The following is a 22,057-nucleotide window of genomic DNA, read 5'->3' as shown; positions in this document are numbered from 1 at the left end:
GACTCACACAGGATAGGTGTATGTGCTGGTAACTCCATGTACTTCTTATAGAAGGGTATTCAGAAGTTTGTAAGAAGTTAGTAACTGCAAGTGCTTAGAACTGTGGTGTATCTGTTTTGTTACTGGTGGTGACATTGTGATAGAAGGTGAGAAAGGAGTGTTATAAGAGTTATAGGAGAGTAAGAAAATTCTCATGTATAGGTGAAGGAATTCAGACACAATCTTTCACTCCTAGTTATGTTTTTAATACTCAGCTATTTTAGAAAAGGGGAGGTATGAGTCCAGCTACCCAGTTTCCTCTTTGCAACAGAGCAGACATTTTATTTGAATGCAGAGGTTGCATGTGTTTGGTGGTCCTCAGCTGCAATAGGTAGAGGAACACCTTGGCAAGATCTGTCAAGCATAAGGTGCTAGAGGAACCTGTCTCCACACTGACTAATAGCTGAGGGGTTGAGAGGAGAGAAGGTTGTCTGGCTACCCTTTTTCTAACATATGTGTTAGGTCTCTGTGGAGAATACAGCTCATTCAGGAAGCTGTAGGATCACAGACTGCATATTTAAAAATTCTTTCTCCTTTGTGCAACAAAAAGTATTTTAAAATTCAAAACTTTTGAGGACCAGACAGATTTTATCTTCTCCAGAAATCCTCTGGCATACATGAATTTATTTTAAATATATGTTTTTAGAAGAACATTCTGATTTTTCCTCAAGTGTTACTTTACTTGTTAGAAACTGGATTATTGGCAGATGTTCATAAAACTGTCTATCCTTACTATTTATCTATTCTTTCTAAAGTCCTTCTTTTCACAGTAAAATAAAGAGCAAATATTACTTAAGAATTTATGAGACTAGTAGCTTCTCTAAAATGTCATGGATAAGAAGCTAAACTAAATATTTCAAAATAAGTTTTTCATGCATTTAAAATGTAAAAACATGAAAAAAATCACTAGCAATGTAGAAACGAGATCACAGAATTTTCTAAATAATTGGCAATTCCAAATATTCGTGGATCTTGATGGTTTTTGAATTTTGGGAACTTTTCCAGGAAAAAAAAAAAAAGTGAGTAGGTGTATGTATTGTAGACAGATGCAGAGACTCATTCCAAGCCTTTCTGAACCTATTCATGTATTTAGATTTTTTTTCTTTGTAACCTTGAAGCTGAAAACACATTTAACAAAGAAGGCAGTGATTCCAAGATCAATAGAATCCAGGTGTGAAAAACAACAACAGCTATTGAGAAACAGGTAATGCTACCAGGAGACCTGTCAACTATTTTCCACACCACTCCTGAAAACCTAGCCATTTTCTTGTAATTCTTTTTTTTTTTTTTCCCTGAATAGAAAAGTGAGATACAAAAGATTAAGTTAATCTTGAATGTTAGCTCTTCTATTTCTTCATTTGAATATGAACACATTTCTATAGAGCTCTACTTTATTCCTCTGTATTTTTTATTTTGACCCTCTCCTGAGAGTCTCAGAGACTGTTAATTGAAACATTTCACCAAACTTACATGATGAAACAATATTATTTTAACCTTTTGACATAATTGATCCACTTAATACAAAGTGAAACTGATGAAAATAATCCAGTGACTCAGGGAATGCATCTACTGAAAACTGCCTTCACTTTAACAGTAACAATTAATCATGTTTTCTATGAAATAAAATGAAACCATGTTTTTTTTTTTTTTTAATAAATAGAAATTTTTAGACATTAAGAAAAAAATGGTGTTAAAAAACAAATTTGATATGCTTTGTAGCTTCTCACATGGAACAACTGAGTTATAGAGACCTATGAAATAGGAAATGGGCAAAATGAACAGAAGAGGGCAGGAGATTTCTAAAATGGATTAGCCATTGGGAGCAAAAACTGCTTCCATCAACAACAGCTCCATTTTCAGTAGCTTTTAGTTCTATCCTTCAGTTATGTCCAGCTTGAGGGCGTAGGAACCTCTGTGAAGGCAGTGTGATATTTTCCCCCTTTCTTTTTCCATTAAAGAAATAATTACTTTTCTGATTACAAAAAAAACCTAAAATCTATCTTTCATTCTTGTTCTCACATTCTCAGACAACCTGTGAGGGTTTTCTTTCAGGAGGAAAGGGGGGAATCTGTTTTTGTATTGTTTGTTTGGTTGGTTCACCACCAGGTGGTCTAAAATTATCTGTATTTGAGGAGTTTATAGGTGCACAAAACGTTCCTTTCTGAACAGCTGAGGAATGATTAGACCAATTATTATTTCACAGAATTGTGATAGTAAAGCTTAGACTTCCATTGTAAATAGAGGAGTAAAGAATTCCATTGAACGGTTATCAAAATTTCAGTAAGTCCAAAACAACAAAGTAGAATTTTCTCCAGCAATTCCTTTAACACTTAAAAAAAAAATGTGTTTAATCATTAATACTAATATAAGGGTCTTCAAATCTATCCAATATAAATCATTATACTAATTGAATTCTGTGGTGAATGATTCCTCTAGATGTAAAGAATTAATTCATAAAGCCATTTAATGTTGCTTTTTCGTTGTATTCAGTAAATCCTGTGTTTGTGTCAGTTTGCACAAACAGTCTTGTTATCATATACCAGCAGTAACAGGTGTGATAACTATCAGAAATACCTGACAAAAATGCCTCTCTAAATAGATAAGGATGTTAATTACCTCTTATTTTCAATATTTTTTTCTGAAATATAAGCAGCTAAATTAAAAAAAAATAAAATAAAATACATTCTTAGCCAGTATTTCTAATATTAATTTTCTAGCAATATTTGAATTTAACTTGAATACCTCATCTCATTCCTGCAGATGATTTAATGAATACCTCAGATTACAAGCAAAGAAATAAACAAACATTGGTAGGTCTTTATCTTGTGAATAACTAGGTGCTGATGAAACATATTCTTAAAGCAAGCATCTCATATACTGGCTACTTTCCATCATTTTAATGTTAAACCCTTTAATAATATTATGGTTTAAAACCATAATATTAAACCCTTTACCGTATTTATGGAGAATTGCAAACAAAACAGGTTTAGCCGTGACCTAAGTTGGTTAAAATGAAACCCCCAAATTTTTATTCTCACGCATACAAATTTAAATTATTTTTTAGTGTGTGAAAAAAATATTTTAACAATAAAAATACTACCTGAAAAATAAGAAAGAATATTGATGTGAAAATGGTATTGGTCAGTAATGTTCTTTATAATACATTAGTTGGTAGTTGATAAAAGCAAGCTTTGCTTCAATCTCAATAATTGTGCTAATTGGGATGTATCTTATGGAAAAGAAACTAAATATATGCCAGAGGGACTAGTTTAGTCCTAGTCCTTACTAGTTAGTAAAATACATTCCAAGTTTCTCTATCCCTGCCAACATAATTGTAAAGATTTTGCATCCTTAACATAAATTGTTTTTGTAATGCATTGCAGCTGTTAGACCCTCAGATAAGTTTTATATACCAATTTGATTTACTTGGTGTAATTTCTCCCAAATCATCTTCCAAAAACCTTTGAAAATAGTTCAAACAAAATGGAAATATCCTGACATTTCTTGAGAAACCAGTGTCAACATAAGTTACTGTTCGCCATGTGGCAGAATCCAAATTTGATCTTTTCCCCTTCACGCTATTTTAAGCCATTCAACAGATCCATCAGCAAGTATATATTTCTTTGTGGTCCATAAGGGCTTATAAAATGCACCCACATTAGAGAATTGCCTGTCAATTATCTCCACCTCTGTTATATGACTGTGAAGCATGATAGAGAGCTCCAATTATTTGTCAGATGGACAGGACATAAACCACATGGATATAGTGCCATCTAATGCCATGGAGAGTTCAGAGACATTATGCTGTCATCACCTTCAATCTCTGAAAAAATGAAGGATACAAAATCTTTCAATGATCAACAGAAAATGTAAATGAAAAATGTTCCTGAAATAACAGGAAAATTTTCCATAAATAACTAGTGTTGAATGTTCTTTTCTCGCTTTTCCAAAGTTGTGTACAGTTTAAGTACAGTTGAGTGATAAGTAGGTCCTGCTGGTCTATATTCAAAAGTAAAGATTTTGCTAAATCAGGTAAGAGTTAGGGGGTCTTCAGAAAAATCTCAGCATAATATTGAAAGAAAGCATAAATAGCCACAGCTTATTGCCATAGGAAGACATACGGCTTTATATATATATATATATATAAAAAATTATTTTTTGATGTAGGATGGCTTTCAGGCTAAAACTTCCTTGTCATCTAGTTACATTTATTAGTATTTCCCATTTTACACTTAGTGAAAATTCACCCTGAAGGTATTTCACTAGCTTGATACTTTTAGTAATTTCCTACTTTTCCCCATTTTGATTCATTATTCCTTTTATTTTCTTCACAATGTTAGTTTCCTATGTAACACTCTCTCCTCATCTCTTATGCATGAGTAAGAATGAGAGTTGTCTTTTAATGTATCATTTTCTGCTAGCCACCTTTGTGCTATTTGTGAGAATCTGCTGCAAAGCCAGTGCCAGTCGCCTATGACTTTTAAGCCTATGCATTTTTTGTTAAAGGGCTGTATCAAACTGTTTTAATCAAAAAGAATATTATGTAAAGCTGACATTCTCTTAATGCTACCTAACTGCTGTGAGATTCATCAGATTTCTTGTTAATCAATTGACAGAAGGTTCTTACCAATATCACAGATTGTGAGTTTTATTGCCAGTAGATTTCAGAACTGGACAACATATGACATTTCATTGCAGTATCATACATAACCAAGGTACATAACAGTATGATTCCAGAGTACAGAAACTATCAGTCATATTCCTGTTACCAAAATACCTTATGCATTATGAAAAAAATATATATATACATATATATATATATCAAAGGATTAGCTGTCCTATATCGGTTTGCCTTTCTCGGCTTCTAGTAAGCTGAGAGCTTTGCAAGAGGGCAGGCAATCAAAACTGGCAAAACTTTTTCCATATTTTCTTTCTGACTGCTTGTATAGAAATATGTAGATGTATGGCTAAAGAATTAATAAATTAAATCCATGAGAAAACAAAAGTAATTCATTCAATGAAATTCCTTCTGTTATATTTCCACCACAGCCAAGCTTTACTGCTTGGTGTCCAAGCTATATGTGAATTCCTAACTCCAAACACAACAGAAGTGTAGGGTAACACAGTCAGTTTCCTACAGTTGTCAAGCCAAGTACTAAACTCTGAGAACTGCTCCTCTTCTGTACATGAATTATTCAGACTCAGATAGCTGTCTGTACCCTATGTATAAGAGTTAACACATGGAAGGCAGCAGAAATTTTCAAGCCAGTCTGAAAACTTGGACTGGAGTTGCAGGCCTGGGAAAGGCTGCCAGCTGGTGCTCAAAACCCCTTGGTAAAGAGATACTACACCTTCCTCAGGAAACCTGCTTCAGTAGTTACCTACGCTTTGCCTCTGCTGGCACATATTTAAAGTTTATAAATATTTAAAGATTTATTCTCACTTTCTTCTTTATATCCCCAGTTCCTTTATCCTTTCCTCATGTTGTCAGGCTTTCTAGACTTGTGATGATCACTTTCCTCTTGATTTTCCAATTGCTCTGCATCTGTCTTTCTTGATGGATGTAGAAGAGGGATGAGATACTCCAACTAAGACCTTCCTAAAGCTGAATAATTAAAAGGTTGATTACTGTCAGATAGGTGTATTCCTACATTAACCCATGTGGAATAATTGCTGGAGGTGACTTATTGAGACTAAACATTTGTCCACATCTTAAGAGAAAGTGTAGTGATGAGGAAACTTCCAGGGTGAGATGTAGCAGATATGTAAGGAATCTGTTCCATGATGGTCCCCTTGGCAACATAGTCTGCAACCTTAGGTATTGATAACACCAGGGGAGCTTGGTCTGTTGACTCTAAGAGATATAGCATGGAGGGTGGAGCAGAATGAAGACACCACAGCCAGGCTCTGTGCTATCACTTCAGGGATGGGGAACTGAATGGTACTGTGGAACTGATAGACTTAGACTACATAGGCCAGCCCTGACTCTAACTGATAACCAAATCATGTCCTCTGGGTCAACTTTGGTCATTATAATCTCATTACAGTGCCGAAACACACCTCCATCCCAAAGGCTACCTACTTCCAAAGTGCTACCACCCTTCACTGAGCATGCAATCTGAATTTCTCTGAGCCTATACCTTTAAAAAAGGTGAGAAAAAATTATACCAATCACAACAAAGACACGTATGACTAGAGTCACGCAAGCTCCACCTAAAAGTAAGAAAATAGTATAAAAGTGGCCCAAGAGAAGGAAAATGTGGAGGAAGGTGCCATCGCAGCCAAGTTGGAAGGACATCGGTGACTTCTGGAGTAGTCAACAGGCTGAACCTCTCTTCTACCCCAACAGAGATGCCTATTGGGTGAGATTCGGACCCTCATTTATACCAAGTGCTTCCCTGGGAAACCTAACATTCTCTATAGAGCTGTTTCATAAGTTACCACATGTGTAGTTGGTTATGTTTGTCATATTCTTGGTATTTGCACGTGTTTTGCAGACAGCTTATTTATCACCAGCAATCCAAAAGTACTTGTACTCTTGTTGCTTCAATAAACTACACCAGTTATTTACTAGACTGAAAGTGTATTGTGCTTTGTGAATCTGTGATCGTGATTAATGTGACCAAACTTATAGTGCCGATTGCACTATTTGTGTATCCATGATCATGATAATTTAATATATTGAATGTGACTGGACTTATAGTGCTAAATTGGGCATCACTCAGAATATAAACCCAGCCACCCCTAGCCCCTCTGATATCTGAGGACAAGCTGGAACACAAGAGGGTTTAGGTCTTGCCAAACTTCCTTACCCTTTAACGCAACAACCCATCTATGGGATTTGCTTTTTACTACAGCAAAATATTGCTGATTCATGTCTAAACATGACTAATTTTAAAGCCAGGGTGTTTTCGGCTGTTTAGTCTATTGTTCCTTATACTGAATGGCCAACCATTTCTGCTGAAGTATAGTATATTGAACTTGTTGTATTGTATTTTCTTTTAAATATTCTTTAATTTAACAAGGTCATTTTATATTTTAAGTCATATTTTTAAGTAGCCCCTCATCAATTGGAAGCATCTACAAATGTAATTATCACAATCTGTTCTTTCATCTTGCTTATTAATGAAACACTAACCTCTGCAGAATCTCACACATTCTTCCCTTCTGATGCTGAGACTTTGATACATGCACTCTTATAAAGGGTTTTCCAGTCACTGGGTACATGCTGCAGTGTTTTCATCTAAATATTTCCACAGAATACTTATAAGATTTACCAGATGTTATTTGATTTTAGTGGTCTAGATTGAACATTACACATTTAATTGTTATTCTTCTAGATGTTCAGACTTCACTTGTTCCAGTATTTTTCTAGAGGTCAAAATTAATCTGATTAAACCTATAATGCCCTGAACTCCCACTTTTTTTTTTTCCATCCTGAAAACATTCCACTCTATTTTATTTTATTTTTATTTTATTTTTTTCAATATGTTCCTGAATGTTTACAGACAATGCTATGATTACTGAGATTTCATTAGACATTTCTTTTAGTAACCTGTAATGTGCACACCTATAATGAATCGGAATACCTTACTCTCTTTATTTCATTATTTGAAAAACAACACTAACTGTTCAAATTATGACTGCACACTCCTACATTTTCCTCATAGTTCCTATGATATTTTTCTAAATATTTAAGGTGTTTAGTAGACAAATAATCATTCTTCTCTTACTTTGATGCTGTGTTTTTTGTTGTTGTTGTTGTTTTTAATATCACTTGTGTCCATATTACCTCTGTTGATACTTACTGTTAGGCTATTATTAATATCTTTTCTTTCCATTTTTTTCCCTTTTAAATCTGGAAATTAAAAAGCCAAGGACATGCACATGGACGTGCAGTTGTCTTCTTGCCACATTGAGATTAATGTGTTGTCTTCTTCTCAGCCCCTCAGTGAACATGTTTCTGCAGTTACAGCACTTATGCTCATTCACAATCCCAACTGCATAGACAGCCATTCATCCTTTATCTAGAGATACACATCCCAGCAAGAGCCCTTATTTATCCTTAGTCTTTTGCTTCCATGTCAGACCCTCTCGTATCTCATCTACCTGCATAGATTCATTGTCAGCAGTACAATGTCATTGTCAGCAGTATCATTACTATTTACATGAATGACCAGAGTGATTTAATCAGGGGTCTTTACTGACCATCAAGGGTTTGTTTTTATTGTCAGGGCATATCCTTCTCATGGGGTATTCAATGCTTCCCAATATAGTTCTGTGATATCTCTCTTCATCAGGAGGCCACTGCATGATAGCTCTCTAAAACACCACATTTACATTGATAAAACTTGTATATAAGGACATTATTATTCCTATGCTATGCTTTTATGCTGTACTTTCTTATGAAACAAGAAAGAAACAACATCTTAAATTGCTTTAAAAATATCTAATTTCCATAGAGATTTTCTACAATATGGTTTGCTTGCAGGATGCAATTCTCATCCCCAGATTGATAGAAAGTCAGTAGAAAATATCATTTTAATTTCTCAACTCTTTAAGTATTTTGCATAATCAGACTGCTGGCTAAGAACATCCTCTTCAGCCCTACTTTGGAGAGAGGTAATGATGACAGTCTTACAGTCATGTTCAGCCTTTCACCTAGGAGGATGAAAATAAATAAATAAATAAATGTGGAGAACATAGTTTTAAAAGTATTTGCATTTTAGTATAATTTTATCTGCTTCAATGATATGAACAGTGACAACTATTTAAGAATCTTACTCCAGGAATAAATAAAATACTATATAGAGAGACACAGGAATTCTGTATTTTGGTGAATCAAAATGTAAAATTTAAAACAGCTGGTGTCACATATTATCAAGGATATTCTAAGAGTATTGAGTTAATTTTATAAATGTTAAATGTAAACTTTTCTTCACTTGCATGAATCTAAGTCTGCATGGGAGCTGTTAAGTAAAGAAAACAAAGTACTGAAAAACTAGTAAAAAACTATACTGAAATATCACATACAAACAATTTAGGAATAGCCATGTAGATTATCTGACTATTGCCCTGACCTTGGAGGGAGACACCATTGGAGAATCCATAGATAAGAAACAGTAATGAGAAGAAATCTACCCCCTGGGACTTGGCACTTTCTGGGGCATCCTTGCAAAGGATGAGTGACTACTAAATAATGGAGAGAAATATAAAAAGCAGCTGTCATTTCAAGGTAGGTTTTGGTTTTTTACATGTATTAAAAAAAATAGTATTTTGCTTAAGGAAAACTCACTGAATAACCCTTTCTTGTCCCTGAAAAAAAATAATAAATAAAATAAAAAGAGAGAGAGAACAACAAAGCACATACAAAGTAACAGGTGACTCTCCTCTTTCACTCTCACCCTGTTAGTAAGATGATCAAAGTGATTTTAGGAACCTGTAGGAATCAGTGCTTTACAAGAGAAAAATAAATAAATAAAAAATAAATAAATAAAAACATTGATTATATCTTGAGAAAGAAAAAGCAAGATCATGAAGAGCTAGTTTATCAGAGAGAAGGGCAGTCTAAATTTGAGTTGAGAGATGGAGCACAGCTGATCAAACTACCCTAGGTAACCCACAAAATGTCACAAGAACTTTGATGCTAGAGGTCAGCTGAAATCATCAGAAATTTAATAGAAAGAGAAACCTGTTCAATATCACAGCACACCCTACCACATTTAAACAAGCAAACAAACAAACAAAAATATAAATCCATTATGTCAGTGATGCCATGGAAAGAGAGGATATTTAGACTTTGCTGCCAATATTTTATGGAGCATCTGATTAAACACCATAATATAACAACAATAGGTATGAAGGATGAAAAAAATACTTGCTGTTTCCTTGGGAAGTAGATATGTTCCCCAAGTAGAATGAGGGCAGCATGGGGCACTGATCGCCCTTGATGCTGTGCTGGTGACTAGTCTTAATTGGTTCAGAAAAAAATACCACATCTTTTATCTAAAAGCAGAAAAGGGAGAATAATCATATACCAGAAGCAAACGTAATTGGATCTTAAACATAGAATAGGCAAACAGGTTGTGTTTTAATTCACATCTAACCCATGACATTTATAGGTCCTTTATTTCCATTACAAAATTGTAGCAACTCTTATCGTGATTACTATACCAGTGGCTTTTCTCAATGTCTCTCCATGCCCCATGCTCTGTACGATAACCTTTTTATGTCATGCCCTTTCATTTGGTCTGCTGACAGAGAAATTCCAACAGCTTCCTGCTGAGGACTTTCTATAAAGGAACAACAGTTGCTTTGCTGGGGAAAAAAGACCTGTTTAGAGAGGTATGTTCTCATAAACCATCTCAAGAACAGCAGAAGACGGGGGGAAAAGACTAAACAAGTTTTCAGGTTTCTTTATGAATCATATGCTATGTTATAATTTACAAATATTCCTGATATCTCATCTTTGCCTACACATTTTTACAAAACCAATGCATTTCAGTGAAACAGGTTTACTTTTTTCCTCAGGATGCTATCTGGACTCCCTGTCTAGTATCAATGGCTGGAATATTATCTCCAGTTTTGTTTTCTTACACAAAACTCTCAGAATTCAACTTAAAATATGAAAAGTAGAACTGTCATAGTTTCATAACTTAAATTCCTTATATCTGGAGTTATCACTCACCACATATTAACCTCAAGGAAAAGCTTTCCTCAGTCCACGGTTAATGCATTTAAAAGCTATTTTAATAGGAAACTTGGAAGCCTCTTAGCAAGAGGACTAACCTCTAGGAAAGTACAAATTATAATTAAGGTATTAGCATTAGGAGCTGTTATACCGTAACATAAAGAATTTTATCTTTCCTAAAGTTATTTTAAAATCTTAATATATATTTAGTTTTACTACAACATTGAACTTTAGCTAAGACTTCAAAATATTTAGAAAATAAAAGTATCATACATACAATTTAGAACAGGTACACAATGAATCCATGCTGGACACAGGGCAAATCACTCTGCTCTTTAGTTGTTGTTGTTGTGGTAAGGTGAACCTGCTTTTTCACAGATGTTCTGGTATTGTTAGCTTGGAATACAAGAAATTTGGAAAGAAAGGAGTTTATCAGATTTTTTTTTCCTGCGAATAATATTGAAATACCCCTGAGGCATTTAAAACGTATGTGCCAGACATACTCACTGAACTGTTAATAACTTAGCAGGTATACTGTTTTAGAAGATAGACTTGCTTCAAAGCAGAAATTCTGACTGAACATTGAGTAGAAAAATATATGAACTGAGTAGAGGAACATTTCTGAGCTAAAGTAATTTCTTCCCACTCTCCACCAAATACAATCAAAAGCTTATTAAAAATGTTAAAAAAACAGCAACTTGAAGGGATTTAACATCTGAGGCTATAATATAGGTTTTTGTGATTTTTTTTTTTTTGTCACAAAGAGCATGTGGAAAGTGGTGGTCCCACACCAAATTTGCAGAGGAAGATGTGGAACATAAGACATGAAGCTCACCCTCTCTGTCAAAGTTCAAAATGGGAAGGGTAACAGTTGACAAAGTAAATGAAAGAAACACGGTGTCCTAAAGACTCTGGCCCTGATTGTGGTTCTGGTGGTGTGCTCTGTAACCAGTATGCCACATACATTTAGATTATACGATTTAGATACAAAACCTTTCACTGCTGAACACCAAATAATCTGTGCAGAAGACCCTATAAAAGCTGAGTGGTTTGATAGCCATTTGAGAAGGCAAGAATACACATTCTGGAAACTTACAACAGAAAATTTTGTAATTAAAGAGGAAGAGTGTGACAGACCATATTTCTCCAAGAAATTTTGCTCACAAATGCTCACTTCTCATTTTCTCTAGGTAAAAACAAAGCAGACTTAAGACAATTCTTACATCTTAGGATCATCTCTCTTCTTCTTCCCTCCACCAGCAGGGAATTTGTTTGTTATTTCTTAAGCTTCTGTTTCCATTTTTCAGGTAGTGAGCCTGGAACATATATATATATATATATATGTAAATAAATTTCAGTATCTACATAAAAGCATAGGAAGAATGATGTGTGTTTAAAATCTGAAAAGCTGTGTATAACAAGCATTAGAGCTCAGATATTTAGTGGATGTCTGGATGTCTTCCAATTTTGTGCAGTAGTTTTTAGCATTGTCTGGCTCTCTCTATTCTTTCCAGTAGATTTTTATGCTGAGTCTTTTTTAAAGAAAACATGGATTTCAGGTAAGCATAAATGCCATTATGTATGATGTAAGTTGTATATACTGATAAGTTACAGTCATGTGAAAATATTATATAAGCTTAATTTAGTATAATTATGGAAATTATCTTTTTTCCATCTGCAAAATGTAGCTTTTAACTGAGGACATATTAAACACATAATTCCAAACCATTAAAAAAGTGGGAGTAGCTAGTAAAATATTTTTTCTAGCAGGAGAATGTGCAAAACAATAGAAGTTCATATCTCTAAATATCCTGGCGAATATTTATCTGTCTTTCCTGTGTTTAAGTTCAAGTACATTCACTTTTTGATTTCAGCACTGAACTGAATTGGTCCTGTGCAAGGTGGTCTACACAACTTACACTACCATAGTCTTTTGTGTGTGCATTTATATATAAAGCTTTTCTATTTTATCTTTTAGCTCTTTAAAGCCTGATCAGGATAATTTGATATACTGAATATTTTATCTAAAAATCTCTTAAACAACTGTGGAGCACATAGACAAAAGAGGAGCTGGAGGTGCTGGATCAATACACGAGACAAATGTGTCTTGGAAATGGATATTGATTCCATTACACAAACATGCTGCAAGTGAAAGGCAAAGGCTTTTCTTCCTGATATATGTAGATTATTATGAGTAAGCTTTCCAGAAAGAATAGTTAAGCCTCAAGGCAGAAATGTGTGGCTGCTGCTCTAGACAGGGTTGTGATAGAAGTGAGCTGGTAGCAGCTGAGCAGAGGCACCCCTGAATGTGTTGTGGAGGATTTGGAACATGTATATGCACCTCTGTATTTTACTATGACCCTTAAAACTGCTCTGAAAATGAAGTAACCAGCTATGGGCAGAGAGGAAGTCTATCCCCAACAGCTTTGAAGCTGGGAAAGGCTCAAGAGTTCAGTGCCAGCAACAGACAGGAGGCTGGGCTCAGAGTGAGGACAGCTGAGGACTGGGCACACGGAGCGTCTCCTCCCCACACCTCTGCGCCTGTCCCTCTGGCACCCACACAGGCATCACCAGGCATCTGGTTGAAACCATCAGGACCCATCTGCTGCAACCCAAAGAAAAGGCATTTTGTTTGCCCACAGGCTTTTCCATTTGCTTTTGAAGGTCTGCTGGCAGCCTGGGAAGCATGAGAAACCTCTCTCAACTCAAAATATGACAGCTTCTCAGTGCACGAGAAGTCAACGTTGTTTCAAAATATTATATGAAGGTGAAAAAAAGGCAGGTTACATATTAGAAAACACATCTGTATACTTATATTTGTCCATGTATATACATATATGTACACATATAAAACTATGTTTTACAATTTTTACACCCCTGGCTTAACTGGATATGACAAAGCTTCCAGCACATCCACCAGGTGAGTCAGACTACATAATAATCCAAATTACTTAGCACGATTTCATTCTCTGTGTGTCAGTGCACCCCTCTGGATGGAGCCCCTACCGAGGTACTTAGTCAGACACCTTCCTGTGGGAAAATCTTACTTCTCTTCCAAAATAGTATGTTACTCTGTAATTTCTTAGCATATTTTGTGCTACCTGTGTATGTCTGTTGAGTCAATTTAAAGGAATGCATGCAATGGCAAAATAACTCTTCTTGTTAAAAAGAAATTAGTTTCTCCCTTTTTTCATTAAAATCTGTAGAGAACAATGTAAAGCAATATTTAAAATTGCATGATACATTGAGGTCAACAGGATACTGGATAATTCTGGCAATCTTACAAGAAGCAAAACCAAGGAATCAGAAAAAAAAAGAAAAAAGAAGAAACAATAAAGATCAATAACGGTTAATGTACATTTTACCTTCATTTTAAGGTAGACAGGCAGATACATCTAAACACAGAAGTGCTTAGATGCCGTTTCAGGCACAGCCGTTTGCTGCCTCTAAAGACACCTGAGGAAAAAAAAAAAAAAAGATTCCTAAAAAAAAAAGGGTTGGGGGAGGGGGGTAAGCAGCTTGTCGGTTTACAGCTTTTACCACCCAGATCTTAATGTGGGATCAGCTCTCTTTCCTGCCTGCCCAGAGACTGGGTCTGGCCTGCAAGAAAGGTCTATGAAATGCATACTATATCTCACAGCCAAGGAATAACAGATTACAGGGACTAACACCAAGGTATTAAAAAAATATAAATTAGAAAAATCAAGATAAAGTAAAATTAACCCACTTTCTTCACCTCTTTCCTGATAATTAGAGATATTAGCACTTAATTAGAACTATTAGCACTTAATTAGCACAGATTATGCCTCCCCGGGAAATTGATGATGAACCCTCCTACTTCCTCCATTATTCCCTGCAAAACTCAGAGCCAACCAAAAGAGCTTATTCTAAGGGAGTGTAGGAGCACACTTTGCATGTTCTCTGTCTCTCTTTCCTTCCCTGTTTCTTCCCCAATACACTAGCAATGCTTGTCTTCCTTTCTGAACTTCTGACTTATTTTATTGCCTGGAAAGCTATGTATTGTAAATTACCAGTCCCTTCAAGGTTGATTTCTTGGGATGATGCTGAAAATATGTCATCATTAAAGAGTTACATTCCAACACCAAATATCTCAACTATGTTTGTAAACAGGCCTCGAGTTGCATGAGATACTTTTCCTTCCTCCAGCAAAACAAACATCTAATGTCTGTACTTTACTTTCTTTTTTTCCCATCTTTCTCATTTTAAAATAAACTTCAGTCAGATTTACTTGCCATTGACATAACTAAGTGTTATTAATACAGAAATGCTCCCTTGGTTCATTTCCAACATCTATGCTTTAGAAAACAGAACAAAAACAAATAAACCAAACTAAACCAACAAGCCAAACCAAAACAAAAAAGGCCCTCAGAGGAACTAACAAATGGATCTTGTGCTGATGATGTCATCCACAGACTGCTTCAGGCTGATCTCCTGATCCAGAAAGAAAGCAATCCACATTTTATCATTTTATTTGCACTCTTACAATCAATGGATGATATCAATTACTGTGTTTTTTTTTTTTCCAGTCATAGCAGAGGAATGGACAAAAACAAAAAATACAGCTTGTTGAAATGGGAGTTATATTAAGAAAAAAATTAAAATGAACCTCCTGGGCCTGACTTCTAACTTTATCTTGCATTTTGTTTAGTGTTCAGCTCAGGATACGCAGGGGAGAGTAATTTTGCCCTAGCTGTGAATAATACAGATGCAGGTGAGGACTGAGATGCATCACTGCTAATACTCTCCATTATTGCTACTGGTGCCAATTACAGTGGGTAGTGGGCAGCATGGGGTGCTGACCTGCTGGGTCCCAAAGAGATGAAGTGGCTAAGGGGAGATGTGAAACCCTGGAATGGGCAGGATCCCTTCCTGCTGCCACAACTGGCACTGGTGGGACAGTGGTGCTGTGTCCTTCCAGCCCTTCCTGCTGCCCCCAGCCCAGGATGCTCTGGGGCTGTGCAAAGTGATGAAAGTCCCCATGCCACACTATTGATTAATTATACTAAAATATAAACGTAAATTTTAATAAACATACATAAGAGAGGATACAGAATTCAGCTGGTCTCTTTAAAATGCTTAGACATGTTCACATATTCAGGAAACAAGTTACAATCTGCTGTATGAAGTGTTCTTTTTTCTAGAGCAAAAAAAAAAAGATATTTATGGAGTGAAACAAATTTTTTTTTCCCAAATGTCAATGAGTATACTTGTCTGAACTGGTGTTCGTTTCAAGCTTTCTTGTCTTCACAGAGAAAATAGAAAATCCCTGCCTTTCATATGCTTCTGATGATATTTTCTGTCTCTTCGTATTTTTAAGCAAAATAGAATTTGGAGGTGGAGGAATGTCGTGTCTGCTGAGAGGCAAGAATATTAGTGAAAATGGAAAACCTCTAAAAAATCTTTAGAGCTCGTAATAATAAGACCTTTCCCCAGAGATCCCCAAAAGACACCATCAGTTATTCATCTAGAAGTCTAGTAGAACAAAAGAACATAATTTCACATCAAAGTGAAATAACAACTGAGTTTTGTATTGGACTCTGCACTGCAGAGGTTCTACTAAAAAATATTTCAGGTATTAGATAAGGGAATAAGATAAAGACATAAGGGGAAAAGTATTTTTTGAGCTTTCAGGAAACCTCTTTTCAAGGACATAGCAGAGCTGTCTGCAAATACAGTGGTATTTTTCTTTAACATATATCTATTTTATCTAGAAGAACTTTCTTACTCTAGTCTGCAATTGTTCTTCCTCTATTCTTCCAGATAAACAATTAACAAACTAAATCTCTCAGCAATGTAATTTTCCATAAGTTAACAGAAGCTGCAGATGACTTAAATAAGGGGAGGAAAATGTTCTAATAAATACACATACAGAGAATCTGCTATTTTAAATTGTTTTTCTGTATAAAGAAGAACATTTCTTAGTGCTACATTTGGGATAGCACTTCCATAGGTGTATATTTAGCCATTTAGCTGTGGCACCATGAGTTTCAGTGTCATGTTCCTTGATGTAATAAGTTTTTTTCTCTCTGTTTTCCAATGCTGCTTGATATTTTCCAGCACCCAAACTAACTTATTGACAATCAATACGTTTCCCTCTGTTACATTACTGTCTGCAATATCAGCATGCTCTAAAACTGAAAAGTTAAGGTGAGGAGACTATGTGTTTGAAGAGCCAGGTTTTTCACACAGGAAAACATTTTCCGTCTATTAAGGACATGAGTGTATTGACTGAGCTGTGGTTAGATGATGCACAATGACCTGTAGAGTCTGATGGTGAGGACAAGTAAGACAGGCCACCCAGAAAATCAATGAAACATTTATTTATTTTAAAATCCCAAATGACTGGCATTGAAAGTAACTTGCAGTATTTAAGATGGGAGAAAATACAGTAGGAAAGGACAAAGGCTCTGAGCTAAAAATTCTTCATATGTGCTCAGCTTCTCATGCAAAATTGTCCATTAAACTCCAGTTGGAACATGTATGCATGTCATATTAAAATATGAATATAAAATAAGTATAATATCCTTACAGACCTAAAGAATATTTTCATGTATCTATAGATGCCAAACCAAGAGAGATCCTAGAAATATGTTTCACTTCTGATACTTTAGGATATGGAGGTTTTAATTAATTACTTATTAATATTAATATGGTTGTAACCTTCCGAAATTAAAAAAAAAAAAAAAGTAGCCTTTGGGAAATTTTATCACTTATGGACGTGTTCTAGGGAAACAACTTTCCTTTTGGGATGCAAGCAAAGGTTAAATTTTTCAATACTGTTCTGCAATTTCTTCAAAGGACCTGCCAAGTTTACTAAGCACAGCAGTTCAGACTCCTCTAAACTAAAAGGATAGGAAAATAGCCCAGAAATTTGTAACTCAGAAGCTAAAATATAGCTGTGCCTGTGACCTCTCTCATTACTTCATTTACCAGTTGTGTATACTTGTGAGAGAACAGTTCCCAAAGATCACATATTTTAACAGTTGCGTAAAAGGAGTTGGTTTTGTTCCAAACCCAAGAGATGCAATGGAGCAGCATAGTCTGCATTTATCATTTATTTTAGCTGGTGATGAGAGATCCACAAGACTAACAGAATCAGAAATTACCTTCCTCCTCTCCTTTCTTTCTCAGCCACTGTGGACAAGACTTGCATGAGCATTACAGTCATGGCCTCAGACAGCTTGATCCTTGCCACTTGGCTTGCCTTGTGAACTCAGATTCTTACACATTGTTCTGAGTATCATAATTCTTTTTGTGTAAAAGCTGGCTTTTTGTTGTGGTTGTTGTTTGTTTGTGTTTTTTGTTTGTTTGTTTATTTTGTAAACACCCATGCCCCCCTCCCATGAAATCTCTTATTTTGGACTTTGCCTCATTTTTGGATTATTTAAACCCTTTTCTGGCAAAGAAGGCTGAAAACCTGCCATTCTCAGATCTACTCAAGATACTAGTGAGGAGATCATAACTCTGGCCACAAGAGTTTTTCACCTTTTTCCACCAGCCAACCTTCCTCCACAGCTTCAAAATCTAGCTGTGGCCAAACCACTCTTCCTTCATTCTGCAGGGCAACGTCTGTCTGCCTGCACTTCTTATGACACTTCCAGAATGACAGCAACATTAGAGGGGATTTTTAGATACCATCAGGCTGTAGATCCTAAAAAATAAATTCTTTCCTGTTGTAAATAAAAATCCTATCCCATGTATCCAGAGAAAATTAAGCAAGTATTATGATCCCCATTTTAGAGCAGTGAACCTCATCCACACAGATATGTGTGAGATAACTAGAGAGCCTTTTCACTTATCTGCCTACTATATTTACTTAATACATCTTGTTACTGATTTTCTGAAGTTTTGGGCAAATTTAGATCTCCTGAAAACACTGGGGAAGGGAGGGGGGGAGAGAAGAAGTGCTGGGATATTTTGCATCTCTCCACAAGACCATAAATAATCTATGTCACTGGTTGAGCTTCCAGGAAACAGTGGCTTAGACATAGTCCCCAGTCATATGAATGGTTTAGACATAGTCCCCACAGTCACATGAATGAGATTTTAATCTTAGTGTGAGTTTCTGCAGTTCTAAATCATGTTCAGAGGCATGTTTCAATTAAAGTTTGTAAGACACTATATGAAAGCCAAGCAGTAGAAAAGTTCAGAGTGGAGCTGAGGAGTATCCATGTTCATCTCTTTGAAGAAATGATTTCTTTCCTCCTCTGTCAGGACCCAGAAAACTGGTGGGCTGCCTAGTCCAGAATAGACCACAGCCACAAACTGAAAGGGCTTTTCATGAAAATTCTTACCAGCACCAAACCAAACAAGGTACTGTTGAGTCAAAAGCTCTACATACAAAAGCTTTCCACTCTTTAGAAGAGGGAGACAGTATTCCCACACATGTTCTCCTTAGTAATTCATCTTAAAATCCTTTCCTGTGCTCAAAGGCTGTGGTTAACCCTTTGTGTATTAGGAATTAAACCCTATTCTTCTGCATCCCGTTTTATGAAAGTGTCTTGAATTTAAAGGAAAAATGTTTTCAAGAAAGCTTCTGGAAAATAATTAGCTACAGTAACTAGGAGTATTGAGTGTAAAATATGGGAGAATAATCACATTAATGATTTGTTCAATTATATAAAGTTGATTTATCTAAAACTGTATATGGCTATGAGCTTGATTCCTTTGGCTTCAAAATATAGGAGTAATTTATACATTAACATAATAATAAAGTGGGAGATCTAGATAACAAACTCTGGAAGTCTTTACTTTAAAGACAAGACATTAACTACCTGTTGAAGGGTTAATGTCACATTGTATTTCACTTTCTGCACATGCCTTTCTGCACATAGGGAAAGATACAAATTGTATTTTCCTTCTACACAAGCCTTTCAGCTGCGCTTTCTCAAGCTCTTTTGCATACAATATGAATTATTTTAGGTACATTTCAGCTTTACACATAGGCATCAAAACACACCAAGCTGGAGCAAATAGACTTCTGAGTCTGTGGGGTGGAAGGTGCAATTTTCTTCTTATAGGGTAGAAGAGGGATTTTGAGAAACTGGGCAGTCTGAGCAAGAACTGGGTGGCAGATGTTGCACTTTCCTGCAGGCTGCTTTCCCAGTGGGAAAGAAGAACTCTCTCAAGCCTGGAGAGGGTGCACAATTTCCACCTAGAAACATGTAATTGCAGCTGCCTTGGACAAATGGCAGAAGCATATGCTGCATTTCAATATCAGACAGCACTACTGGAAATCTACATGATTTTGCGATTGGAAGCCCATAGCAAAATTGACCTGGCAGCTAGAAAAGTGTCCTGATGGAGATTCAGAGGAAACCTTTTCAAGGAAATGAACATGGAATGACCTCCACAGTGTGAAGAGAGGAAGAGAAATATATTTCAGAATTAGCAAGATTGAAGCTAACAGGAATTTGAAAGCAAACATATAGTCCCCACTTACCTAGGAACAATAAAACATAAACAGGTGTCAACTGCATTACTGCTGAATATCTGTAATCCTTCCTTGAATATGGGACTTACCTGCACCATCACAGAACTGCCATTATTTCTCTGATTAGCAAAATTCTTTTGTAATAGCTAGAAGATGTATGTTCTACATATGATACTGAAGGGAATGTTTGTGCATTTGATAGTACTGAAATGCTATTTAATTTAATTTCCACTGCTCTGATGTAGGCTAGGTAGCTTGATAATCAGGTGATAACTAGATAGATATACCCAGGGAAATTAGAAGGGATGTAAACGGATTTTACTGTATTCAGCAGAGTAATTATAGTTTCTTTTCTAGATAATCTGTCTTCCATCTATCTGCTCTCAGAAGATTGTATACATTTCCACTATTTTTTCCACCCCAGTTGTGGAATATGTTACTTGGAAGCAATCAGTCATTTGCAGTAACACAAAAATAACATTTTCATGCCTTTGACCAATCAACATAATTCTAGGTAAATAAAAGAAAAAAAATAGCTCTGAGGCACTAAGCTTTAGACACCTTTCAGCAACATTCTGTGAACAAAAATGGGTATTATAGTTTTGATGCTTTAAGGGAGAAATATTGTCAGTCCTAATTACAGTTAAGAAAATACACTGGATTAAATTTTAGGTCTATATCACTTTCAATGGTAAAATGGAAGTGATGGTACTAGTCTGTAACAATACAGAATATGAATATTACCAGTATGTGAAAGCTCCATAAATTGCCATGTGTAAAACCCAAATCAAAGAAAAAGTGTGTGTTATTGTTGTTGATTTTAGTGTATAATAAAAATAATTTTTGAACTGTGTTTTGAGTTTGAAACAAATATAGTGAGCCAAATCTATGCCATGTACTTGATGTCAAACTGAGTTTTGAATGACTCTTTCTATGGGAGTGTGGCCATGGGGGTCAACAAGCCCCATGGTTGGTGATAACATCGGACTCTTAATGATGAGGCCATCAGGAATGTAAAGAGTTTAGAGGGAGCAAAGAAGGGTGATTCAGGAGACGCCTTGTTGTCTAGGGTTGCTGTTTCTCCAGCCGTTAAGGCATGGAAGCTGCTGGGTGTTTGCTGTTGCCGGGCAAAGTTGTTGACCAATGAATAGTTAGTGGAAAAGTACTGCTGTGGGGTGAATGGTATAAGAAGGGAGCTGTCCTCGATACGGGATCATGAAGTTGTGCTCTCAATATGAGAGATGAAGTTAAGCCCTCAGTAAGAGAGAATGAAGTTATGTCATCAATAAAGAAGTAGCAGTTACTGATCCTAAAAGAACCCTGGTGTCCGTGTGGTCATTACGCCACACCTTTCTACCAACATTTGCCATACTTTTGAATGTTACATTCCACTACAGAAATTGAAACCAGCTGTGCCTTCTTTCTTCTCATCCATATGCTGTAAAAGTTTTGTCAAATAAACTCCATCACTTTGCCTGGTATGATATCTTCTTTCCCATTGTTGAGCAAAGTAATAGAGAGAGATGAAATTTGGATATTGCCAGTACCTGAGTTGTCACACAGTTACCAGCCTGGGTAATGGGGTGCCTCTGTGATTCTGTATTGTATCTTTAGCCATGCTTAAGGTCTATACAATTTTACAGTAGCCAAAATAGCCCACTAGTTATCATTTCCTGTCTTTTCTGGCAAGAAAACACATATTACTTTAGAGAATATTATGATTTATTTCAGTATTAAACCCTATTTTGTATGGAAAACCTAAGAATATGTTCGCAGTGGCACAGACCAGGCTAGAAGCATGGACCAATCACGGAACACATAAATGTCCATCTGTATTAGTTTTCACCTCTTTTTTCAAATGAATACCTGGGGTC

General features: G+C 35.8%; 1 long non-coding RNA gene across 1 annotated transcript; it reads right to left on the bottom strand.

The window, feature by feature from the left end:
• Positions 1–9,923: 9,923 nt before the first annotated feature.
• On the bottom strand, positions 9,924–14,187 carry LOC106048348 (uncharacterized). Its single transcript, XR_001214137.3, has 4 exons — positions 14,095–14,187; positions 11,953–12,045; positions 11,007–11,125; positions 9,924–10,044 (listed from the first exon to the last, which is right to left on the bottom strand). It is a non-coding gene; the product is annotated as an uncharacterized lncRNA (long non-coding RNA).
• Positions 14,188–22,057: the final 7,870 nt, after the last annotated feature.

This window comes from Anser cygnoides, chromosome 3 (assembly GCF_040182565.1).
Source record: "Anser cygnoides isolate HZ-2024a breed goose chromosome 3, Taihu_goose_T2T_genome, whole genome shotgun sequence".
Taxonomy (NCBI): domain Eukaryota; kingdom Metazoa; phylum Chordata; class Aves; order Anseriformes; family Anatidae; genus Anser; species Anser cygnoides.
The sequence above is the reverse complement of the archived record's forward strand: the minus strand, read 5'-3'. Positions and strand labels throughout refer to the sequence as shown.